Genomic DNA, 12,480 nt, shown 5'->3' with positions numbered 1-12,480 from the left:
ACAAAATCTTAATTAGTTGAATTTTTGAGATACCCTACCGGTAAATGTGATACATCACATTCCAATTCTAGAGAGAGGGAGGGAAGGAGGTTCAATAGAATTATAGAAGAGTATGATTGTTAATCCGAGTTCTAGACCGGGTACCCGGGTATGACCAACCTGGAAACTGGATTTCAAACTTGGACCAGGTCTGGCCCAGATTAGACGGGTTATGACCCGAGTTGGAACCCGGATGAATCCGGATTCTTTAAAACCCGGAATTTGGATTCCTCACTGAACCCAGGTTTTCTCTTTTTTCTTCCTTTTTTTTTTAATAAATAGAAAAGCCTATATATTATTAAATTTTTGCAAAAAAATAAAAATTAATCTTGAAAAGCTTAATTTAAAAAAAAAAATTACAAGCATATATTTCAAAAAATCATATTAAAAAACATAATGCATTGAACATGGTCCATAATAATAAAAATATATCAAAATAGAAAACTTTATGTAAAAAATAACTAAAGTTAGAAACTAATTACCATTTTAACTAAATGCATGCAAGAGAAAATATATACAATATTCATCATGTAAAAATGTATGCAACACACAATATAATTCACTACATTATTTTGTATTTATACATTGCATTATAAAATAAAATATTACAATATATGAATCATTTTGATTTTGGAGACATTATTTTGGTCATGGTCCTCTCGGGGCAGTAGACTTTGGTTTCATCATGTGGAGAGCTGGAATCTTCAAGTTTTGGGCCCTCTTCATTTGGATTTGCTGCACCCATGGAATTCTCAAATCTCCAATCTATAAAGAATTCAAAATATCTCTGCTAAAAATATATATACATGTACATAATTGATAAAGTGACCAATAAGCAAACTACAGTGCAGAAATTGACCTTAAATGAGATGGGAAGATGCAATCGGTTCACCTAACAACCAAACTTTGTATCATCTGTGGACTGCAAAAAATACCTTGTTCTTTTTGTTACTCACAGCTGTTGGATGATTCAAAAAATACCTCAAGCTCTTGACTTGTGGAAAGCAAGTTTCATTCCATAAGCTTCCATTAAAATCATAATCTACAGGGCTTTTTGATTGCCTAGGATCAAGAAGCATCTTTTGTTTTTTGTTTTTTTCCCTTTCTCTAATTTCTTAACAATAATTAAGAAAATTTTTGGGCAGAAGATAAATATACTTCTCTTAGCAGATATGAGTTCAAAGACGAACTGAACCTTGCCTTAGTTCTTGGAGGGCAGTTGTTGCTTGGGAAGCAGTTTGTTGAGAATTCAAAAAAGTTGCAGGCATTCCGAACTTGAGGTTCAGGGTGATAATTTGATCCTGGATGAGGGAAAGTAGGGGAGATACAACTACCATAACACCTGATTGCAGAGTTACTGGAAGCTGTACAAAACATGGATTCATACAATGTAAAGAGTAAGTCAACAGCATCTCACATTTAACTACTCAAATAATGGTTAGGCATTCATATTGCTTGATGTCTAAAGGTGATAGCCATGTGATAATATGTTAAATTGAGTAGTAGCAAGGTTTATTTGGCCCATGTAACTCTAAATAAAAAAACAACTCAACTTGGAAAAATAAATTTAGTAAATTATATTGCAACGGCAATGGCTCCCAGTTTTCTGTAATGCTATCCTCTCCATGGTATATCATGGACCATCAGCTATTAAAAAATATAAAGGGAACATTCAATGAAAAATCGACAACATACATTGTGACACAAATATTAGGTTGATGGTCTTGCAATGTACACAGTGATTGTGGCCATGCAAATAGCTTAAACCTTGAAGATCCTGCCTAGCCCAATTCTTGATTGCCTTCATATCAACATTTTTATGCTTCTTTCGATATCTAGAACAGAATGAAACCATGTATGCTATAAATTATCATTGAACCCAAAAAAAAAAAGAAAAAAAAAAGCTAACAGTACAAAAAAAACTCACTGTCTCAAACTCCCAAAAGTGAACAACTCTGTTATTAGGTTAATGGCCTTGCTCTTATCATCAACCCAAGAATTATAGAACTTTTGAATATAATCTTTCCAGCTGTTCTGGTGACTGCAATACATAATCAATATTCACCTGGTTCCAAGCAACTTCTATTCCATCAACTTCATGAAATGCCTTGTATCTACAAATAACAAGGGAACCACAGGGCATAGATACATTACTCTTTACTTCAAAATTAAACCTATAGGAATCACTAAACCTACTATAATCTTAGATTTATCAACTTAATTTTCTAAATTTTCATGTGGTTAAAATTAGTAATTAGTTTAATTTAGAATAAGATTTAAAGAAAATCTATTTTATTTAATACAATTAAAAACAAGTGTGCACCCCAAACAAAAACATGGAAGAAGCAGTTTGGGATTTTAAAGGGGCTCCTTGCTCATAAAGGATTTAGGTGGGATGAGACACAAAAGATGGTTATTGCAGATAACTTTGTATGGAATGACTATATCAAGGAATATTCATGCACTCTGATGCATACTGATAAAAAAAACTTCTTGCACTCCGATGCATAATTATGCACTTGATCAGAGTAATACTGATTTTTTTTTTTAATTGTGTTTGATTTGTAATCAAATTTTTCCTGCAGGCACATGCTGATGCCAGGCTCTTCCGAGCAAAGTTCATTGAAAATTTTGATGCATTGGGCATTATCATAGGCAACGATCAACGTGAGCCATATGACATGGCTGTTTTTACTTTAAATGAAAATTTTGGGTGGTGAAGAAATAATGGTTGTGAAGCCATGGAGAGAAATAAAATTAAGGTTCTCATCACATTCTACAACTTCTACCCCAAACACAAAAATTATCACAACTTCTACCCTCCTATACATGTTGAGGTCATATGTTTATGAATGGCTGTGGAATATAGTCACCATCATGCCACTAGGATTACATGTTAGAAAATGGGAAGGCACCAAACGAGTCAGACCATGATAAAGTCCATTTAGGCAACTTAACTAACAGTCTAGCATACAGGAACAACAAGACAATATAAAAATTTCATTTATCACAGTAGATTGTATATCAATATATATCAATCATGAAATGTGATTAGGCTTGATCCGAAAAGGGAGAACAAAAATTCAATATTTAAAATGAGAGACAATCAAACCCGCAAGAAAAATAATCCCCAAATCTAACTCATATGGAGGTTACGGTGGTGTTGAACGGAGTTACTCACGATGTAAAAGAGATACATAGACTCTCAAGATTTAAGCTTTTCCCAATTATGATTGGGAGTACTCTGTTTTTGACTAACAAAATTTATAGTTATGATTACAAACACATAACAAATATACATGCATAGTTACTCCATCCCAGGAAATACCCAAATTTTGCTATTTTGGATGCAGTTTATTAGTTTTCCATAATAGAGTATAATGTTCTTGGTGCTTGACGGTTTGTTTTGAAACTTATGTGAATCAAGTGTCCAAATATCTATCAATCTTAACAAAATCAAACCCAAACAACATCAACAAAATCAAACCCAATAACAAAATCAAGAGTAAAATCAAGGCTAAGGTTTCAGATTTTACCATTTCCTCACACACTGGAGAGAAGCTGTTGCGGTGCCGTGCTGGAGAGAAGCTATCAGAAATTCGTGCTGGAGAGAAGCTATCGCAGTGCCGTGTTGGAGAGAAGGAAGTGAAAAGGGAAGAAGACCGCAAGAGAGAGAGGGAAGAAGAAGAGAAAGAAGAGAAAAAAAATAGAAGAAGAGAAAGAAGGGAGAGACACGGGAGAGGGAAGAAGAAGAGGAAAAAAAACTAGAAGAAGAGAGAAGGAAGAGACATGGGAGAGGGACGAAGAAGAGAAGAAGAGAAGAAGAGAAAAAAAATAGAAGAAGAGAAATAAGGCAAGACGTGGGAGAGGAAGGAGAAGAAAAAGAAGAGGAAAAAAATTATTTTTGGAGGGAATGGTTCCCACATTTTTTTTACAGTAAATTTTATTATGTACTGATATTTCATCTTTAAAAATTACTGTTCAAATAATAAAATAGTTGTTCGAATGAAATTTTCAACCATAATGTTTTTTGAGAGAAATTTAAATTTTGTCTCAAAAGATCTTTTAAAGGCAAAAATAAATTTGTCCTTAAAACTTTTCATCCTTGAAAGTTAAATTTGTTGTAGTGCTATCTACTAATAACTAGCAGTAGGGCTGTGCAAAAAAACTACAGATTAAGTCTGTCCGAAAGGCCCGACTCGACCCGGCTGCTAAACACGGTTTAAACTAATGTTCGGGTCGAACCCGTGAAATGCCGGTTTCGACCCGAGCAACCCGCCTAAAGTCATCTTCTCATTTCTATGACGAAGAGATCAAAGATGGCGGCCTCCTTCGTGTCTGCAGCGACCGACGGGTATAATAGCATGCTTTCATACAAAGAAGCGTGGGTGTAGACCATTTCACACAAATAGGAGATTCGGATTTTTCTCTGATTTCCTTCAGAACCTCAGCCTCAACACTTGGGTTATGCTTTTTAACGATTTTCCTTGATGTGGTCAAAAGATTTACAAAATAATTTTGTTTTTGTTTTTGTTTCTCCAAACCATAAATTTACCATCACACAATGCACACTCCATAAATTTAGTCTTTTTTTCTTTAAATTTGAAAAAAAAAAAAGATTACAGCATTAATGAAGCCTCAAACTTAATTCTTTAACAGATAAATAAAAGAGTACTACTACATCCTCAAAGCAATCATACAAAAAAAAATCATACAAATTGATGTGGTTTTATCGGATCTGTTAAATCTACTTTACAATAAAAGTAATTTTACAATCTGACAAACAAAATTAAGCCATGTCAGTTTGTATGGTTACTTTTGTGTAATCTCTTTGTGACTATAATATTTCTCTAAATAAAATGGGACTAAAGTTTAAAATTTGAGAATTGATAAATTTTATTTTATAATTATTGATATTAATGCAACAGGGTAAAAAAAAGAGTAATAATGATAAATAAGTGCTGCGGGAGAGGAAGGCTATATGGGAAGAAATGAAAAACAGAAGAAGAAGAAGAGAGTTTGGTAAAAGTAACAGTTGGCAGCCTCACGCCAACCTATAATGCCACTTTGCTAGGCCTTCCACCTAGGATTCAAAAGTTAGGTTTACATTTTAATAAATTTATACTTAGGAAAAATTTAAGAATCTCTTTATTTTCTATACGTAGTGCTTAGTGGACTTTATTATAAGGATTTATTTCCTGTCATTAGTTTTTGGCTTAATTTAGTTTTAGACAAATAAATGGTTCAAGTAAATTTGAGTGAATTATATTTCATATATTAAGGTTTAGTGGTCAAGTTGTTTCAAGGTCTATTTTTGCATTAATCGAACTACATTTTATTATTTAAAATTAGGAGTTAAGAGTTTCTTTATGGTCTAGTGATCAAGTTCTATATATTTGCTGTCGAAGATCTTAAGCAATTTCTTAATCATTCGATTTTCAAGCATTAGCCTTATACAAGCATTATCATAAGTGATATAGTATTAGTATAGTGATTTATATAATAATTTATATATAGACTTAAATTATATTACTAATAGTATTAGAGTACGTATTAGTATAAGACCATAAAGTATAAATTGTAATTAATATACATTATATACTAATGTATATTAGTATTACTAATGTACTAATATAGTCATTAAAATGAATATATTGAGAATTTATTAATTAAGCGATAAAATGTTATTAATATATATATTATATTTAAAGCATATGATCAAAATAAATATTCATGTTTGAGATGATAATGATTTTATTACATATATTTTTTATATTAACATAAAATTATAATAACATTATCTTTTATATAATATATATAATATAATTATATCTAATATAAAGAAAGAGGCGTACATATTAGTCAACAAATTAGAAACAAAGTGGCGGAACCAATAATTTCTTTGAAGAGGGACTGATTTAAAAAAAAAAAAAAAACCGTATGACACATTTAGCGGTTAATATAAATAGAAATTAATAAGGTTATTACTTTTTTTATTAATTTTAATGAGACCGCATCCTTGAAAATATATATTATATAGAAATTATACAAAATTTAATACCTATAAGAAAAAAAAATGAGAGAGACATTTTTAAATATATTAGAATTGGCTAAAATTTTAAAAAGTATATGAGAATCATAAATATTTTGGGAGGGCCATGTTCTATATTTATAAAATTATGTTAAATAAAATCTTAAAATCATAGGACTATTTTGAATTTTACATAATTTTAGCATGTCCTCCCTTAAGCCCAAAGTGTTTCCGGGACTGCCACTTACCATATACAATTTCCCTCAAACGCATATAAAAAATAATGAAACTTAAGTTGCCACCTCTACGCTGCCTCAAAATTTTCATGTAATTTAAATTTCCCTCTCACTGCTTGCAATGCATTGTATAGAATTTTCATTCCATTTAAATTTCCCTCTCATTGCTTGAGTACGCTGCAGATGGTATACAAAGATATTCCAGCGCCTTTTATTCAAACAATGGAAGTCCCTCCAACCAAGGCCACCACCCTCCTGTTAGAGTATGCACTGACTCCTCCACACTCGGAAAGCTGCATCGGAAGCCACATGTGAGACGCCAAGAACCAGCAACCACCTGTACAAGTATTGAACCTGCAGCCTCTGTTTTAAGCAAGAAGAACAGAGCATTGTTCTCCAAACCAAGGGCCATGGCTTGCTGCAGTTGGGCCACGACGCCACCCCAAGGAGCAACAGAAGACGCTGGAAAACAAGCCTCCACTGCCCAGTTGGCTTGGTCTATCGGTTGTATAGTTTTTTTTTTTTTTTTGTACTTCGCTTTGCTATGATGAATTTTTTCATCTTTCCTGTTTGGTGAAGTCTTTTAACGTCTATTGTTTAATTTATAATTGGTCTATGCTTGCTATGTTGTGTTGTTTATGCTAAAAGGGGAGAATGGTTCATTTTATGATATCAAAAGAACTGTTTTTGTGGTCAACCGTCCATATGATGTAAAGGTAACTTCTTTGCATTGATTTTTGTGTGTGTGCACTCCAAATTCTAAATGTACTATCACTGAATCTGGGTTTATTTCTTCTTTTTTTCATTTTGCAGGATGAACAACTTTATCAGTTGTTTTCTGGCATTGACAATCTGGGATCCAGCATTGAAGCAGTTAAGGTCATTAGACATTTTCATATAAGTTTGGGAAAGGGTATTGCTTACGTCTTGTTTAAAACAAGGGTATGATCTTTTAATCTCAAAACTTATTGGTTAATTATAAGAAATTAATGTGATATATTGGTGAATGTGTATTGAGCCTTTAAACGACTAAAATTAGGGCAGGGAGGACTTGGATGTAATTTGGACCTTCTTCTTTGATTCAAATTGAGCTACTCTTAAATCAATGTTAACGCAGAACCTGTCAGGGTGCAGTCTAATGGTCAAAAGTTGGGTTTGGGATGAGTTATAGACAGACATAATTCCTATAGATTATGTGATACATGATTTTTTTTGGGGGGGGGGGGGGGGGGCGTGTATTCAAGCTTCACTCCCTAAGGGTGAGTTCAAAAGGCCCTGCCTTGGTGAGGTTTCACATCATCCAAAAAATCTTCATGTGGATTGAAGAAAGTGCAAAACTGTACATGAGGTTTGTTAGTAGTGAACTTGGGAGCAATAACCTCTCCATTTTTCTCTCTTTGCAACATTTTCCTTACCACCAAAGTTGTTGAGTAATTTCTGCTGGCTATTTAGTATTAACAGTGTGTTGTGTCATTAGCTGTTTGTGCACATCTTTGAAGGCTGAACATCCATCAAAAAAGCTTTAGAGTCTTTCAATATGCTGTTATTTAGAGTCTCTGGACAAAGCATGATTAATTTGTCTCTCTCATAGCATATTTACAAATGACACAGAGGTATCATCTAATATGCACTCTGGTCCGTATAGGCTTCCCAAACTATATGCACATATTTGAGCTTCTTTCTTGTGATGTTTATGACCCAACTATATACACAATATTGACAGTCTTTCTTAAGATGCTTATGACTATCAATTTATCATAGATCACTATCTTTTGAATAATTTGGTCTGTGCAAAGATTTTTTTTTTCCTTTTTTGACAAGTAAGAAATCAGTGATTATGCTAGTTTTACTTTAAAACACAGCTAAATAGAGGACTAGAAAATCGGCCAGGTACAATGGAACCCATGTTCTTTGCCATCCAAAATTCTCGCATGAACATTTTCAAATAGACTTGCAAGTTACACTTTGAGGATTGAGTAAATCTTAAGGGATTCCTTGGAGAAGGTGAAGCTAGAAAAAAAAGAAGAAGTCGTACTTGCCACAAACCCAACAATATGTTTATTGAGAGGGATAATAATGCAAGTGGGGGGAGAAGAAGGGGGGGGGGGTGGGGGTGGGGGTTGAAGAGCCTTGTAGAATAGCTTGAGTTCATAAAGCAAATCCTATGTATATTTATTATTAGATTGCATTGATTATATATGTTTTTGCATTTGCATTTACAAAATAGTTTACATTTTTAATCTCTATGTTTTTTGAAATATATGAAAAGTTGATCTAATTCTATGTACTTAATAAGATTTACATTTTTCAGATGCTGTGCCCAAGGTATACTCTGTTTTTTGGTATTTTGAGTAGGATATATAAACGAGCAGATCATTTTAATCTTACCCATTGTTTGAATCTGGACTATTATGCTTTCAGCTACTAGATTAAAAGCTCTCCAGCTTGAGGATTGTATGATATTGAATATGACCCAAAGAAACATTTTGCAAGCTCAACGATTGCATAACTTTTTGGGTTATCGATTAGAAGTTTCAGCTATTGATTTATGGTTACTCTCTATTAATTTAGTATAACTTTTTTGATCTTTTCCAGGCTCAACGATTGCATAACATTTTCCAAAAAATTATTGGATAAATGTGAAGAAGAAGTACCCATGAAAGAAATGGTCTTAAAGCTAATGACAAACACAATGTGAAGACGAATAATTATTCATGAAGAACTTTAATGTGTTTCGCATTGTGATTTTTTTTTATTATATGAATAATGATTCATTATATCATATTTATTATTAATTGATATATTATATCTTTTTATTGTGGGATATCATATTATTGGTGCGTTAGTAAATATCGTTAATTAATGCAATGCGCCAGTAATATATTTATTGCGGTGTTTATATTAATGTTGTTAATTTAAAAAAATATGTTGGTAACAAATTAGTAGTAGCGTTTACAATAAGCCGCAATGTAGAAAAAAACAAACTCATGGTGACGTTTAGATAAATGCTATTAATAAATTCAAGGTGTCGCTAATGTACAATTAGTGACATTTAAATTAAAGCCGCTAATTTGTTTGATGTGCTGGCAACGTCATGTGGCGACGTTTATGTTAACGTCGTTATTTTAAAAAATATCATCGTTTAAATACACGCCGTTAATAACTTCACCAAAATACCATTAGTGGCATTTAAATAAATGTCGCCAAATTGTATGATGAGTCGGCATCGTACTAGTGGCGGCATTTATCTAATCGCCGTTAAATTAGGTCATTAGCAACGTTTAGATAAACGTCATTAAATTATTTAAGGTGCCGCCGCCAATGTACTATTAGTGGCATTTAAATAAATGCCACCAATTTATATGATGCGTCGGCAAATTATTAGTAGCGGCATTTATCGTAACGCCGCTATTCTAAAAAGTGGCGACGGTTAGAAAAATGCCGTTAAAAAATTCAATGTGCCGCCACCAATATACCATTAGTGGCATTTAAATAAATGCCGCCAATTTATATTATGCGTCGGCAATGTAGTAGCAGTGGCGTTTATGGTAACGCCACTATTATATGCAAGGTAATGGCAACGATAAAGTAGCGGCGTTTCGAGAAACGCTGTTAATGTAGATAATGTGGCGGCGTTTTACGAAATGCCACTAAATTATATACAAACGCCGCTAATGAGATTTACCAATACCGGCGGTTGCGCAAACGCCGGAACATGGGAAATAGCGACCCTCCAGTAACGGCGGACGGTTACGCCGGTAGAGAAATGCCGCGAATTAATTAGCGGCGTTTTTTTGGATAGTTGCCGGCGTATAACCAACGCCGGCAAATTTGATTTTTTTTGTAGCATGTGTCATATCTTATATAGTGAAATAAAAATATGATGATAATATGTTGTATAAAGTTTTTCATAATTTATAAGGATCTAGGCCAAGATGAGGTTTGTGGAAGTATAAGCTAATATAACTTCTTTGAACATGAAGGAGTTAACATAAAAGTTAACATTCAGATGACCATTGAATGGCAAGAATGAAAATTTTGGTGGGTTTAGATGAATAAATATTTGGTGGGAGTAGAAACTACGTTCGAAAGCTTCAAGTTGTATGCTCGAATAGTGGTAGGATTTTTATAAATTTTAATTGCAAAAAAAATACCTTATTAATTAGTTATAGGTAAATATTTAGTTTATATAATAAATATAGCATTTAAATAATATAAATAAATAAAGGAACTCAATAACTAATTTAAAAAATTAAAAGAAGATTCATATTTAATTAATTATACGAAACACAAATAGCTAGTGTCCATATAAAAAATAACAAAAAATACAAATAAATGATATACACTGCTGGCCCAGATCTCTTAGCAAAGCCTCGACTCCACCAAGGCATGCATGCAACTTAGGCATAACATTTCCTGTACGCGACTTCCAAATGCATGCAACTTCCAAGACTTAATTACTTCTAGTGATATAAGCTATAAAGAAAACTATTAGCTAGTTTCTGACCAATGTGACTCGTGGTCAAATGTGCTTCCAAGTGTAGAAGTGTCAAGTTGTATCAAGGATAAGTCCAGAATCGTATTCCACAGGGACAATGGGTTATCAAAGCGTATAGGAGATTTGTGAGTAACAAATGAATCAAGTATGAGTGATGAAAATAAAATTCAAATGCAATGCAAAAAGATAATCGAAGTTGAAATTAGAGTTTCTAAAAAAACAAATTAACGAACACTTGGGTTGGGCATGAGACTCTCTTTATTTTGGATTCTAGATAATTTTCTCGATTAAAAACCCAATCAAGGCATTGATAATCGGAAGATAAAAAGATAAGCTCAAGTTTTGCAATATTTTCCTAAGGGATTTTCTACTTTACTAGCCGAACACACATTAACAAACAACTGAGAGAGGCCTTGATAGTTTTCAAGCTTTTGTTGTGCCTTACGTCAACAACAAAACAAGAGCAAGAGCCGCAATCTATTTTCAATTTAAATCCGACTAGTAACATAGTGAAATCAACAATTAACAACAAAATATTGCATCGATCTAGAATCCAAAACAAATCAAGCTTCGTTCCACAACCCAAGCTTCAAAAATTACCTACACATGATAATTCTAACAACAAAGATTAATCTAAGCAAAGCCATAAAAAAAATCTGTGAAAAGAAATAAAAATAAATAAATAAAACCACAAGCTCCACGCCAACTCAACTAAGAACTTTAGGAAAGAAAACTGGGTAACTAAAAAAATAATAAAACTGAAAATGAGTCCTCTGAAATAACAACTGAAAAACACTACAACGTAAAGCAAAAAAAATGAAACCAGCGCCGCAAGGCCACCGTCTCCCCTGCGTCTCTAAAGTAACGAAGAAAACAGCCAAAAGAACAATGAAACCCGAGAGAGAGAGAGAGGGGGGCCTTCCGTCCGAAATGTAAAAGAAAAATTCAAAGAAATAATATACTCCCAACCGAACAATGATCTGAACTAAGAACAAATAAAAAAAAAAATGGATTCGACTCCTCAAATTAAAAATTGCCTAGCGTCTAAACGAAAAGGTAAAAACCAAAGCTCCCTCCTAGCCGCCAAGGTCTAAACTAACAGGAAAGAAAAATAAAATGTTGCCGAATTCCTCAACGAGGTCTGGAAGTGTAAAAAAAAAGAAAAGCATAATACAATAAATGTAAACCAGCAGCAATGAGGTCTAACGTAAATGAAAAGACCACAAAAAAAAAAAAAAAATAGCCGAGCGAAAACAAAAGGAATGAATAAAAACTAAAAAAACCGCCTTCTCTCAAACGGAAAAAGAAATGAAATAAAAAACTCTGCACTACTCTACTCCTTAGCATCTGAAACGAAAGAAAAGTAAAAGCAAAAGCTCCCCTCCTCTCTCCTGCTACTTCCAGCTAAATAGCTAATCTCCTGCTACTGCTTCCCGTCCACATGAAAAAGAAAAAGAAATAAAAAAAAAAAAAACCCTGTTGCTGCACGTTCAACTTCCATGTGCAGAAGCAAGAAAGGTGAAGTGAACAGCTTCCCTTCCAGCCATGTGCTACGTCCATTTCTTCTCCTGTTGTAGCAGCTGCTGCACATTCGAGTGAGTGGGTGTGTCACTTTTCTGCATGTGTGTGTTGCATGTTTGAGTCCGAATGCTCTGCTGGTCTGCATGTGTATTGCA

This window comes from Carya illinoinensis, chromosome 16, assembly GCF_018687715.1.
Source record: "Carya illinoinensis cultivar Pawnee chromosome 16, C.illinoinensisPawnee_v1, whole genome shotgun sequence".
NCBI classification, from domain to species: Eukaryota; Viridiplantae; Streptophyta; class Magnoliopsida; order Fagales; family Juglandaceae; genus Carya; species Carya illinoinensis.
Note: the sequence above shows the minus strand (reverse complement) of the source record.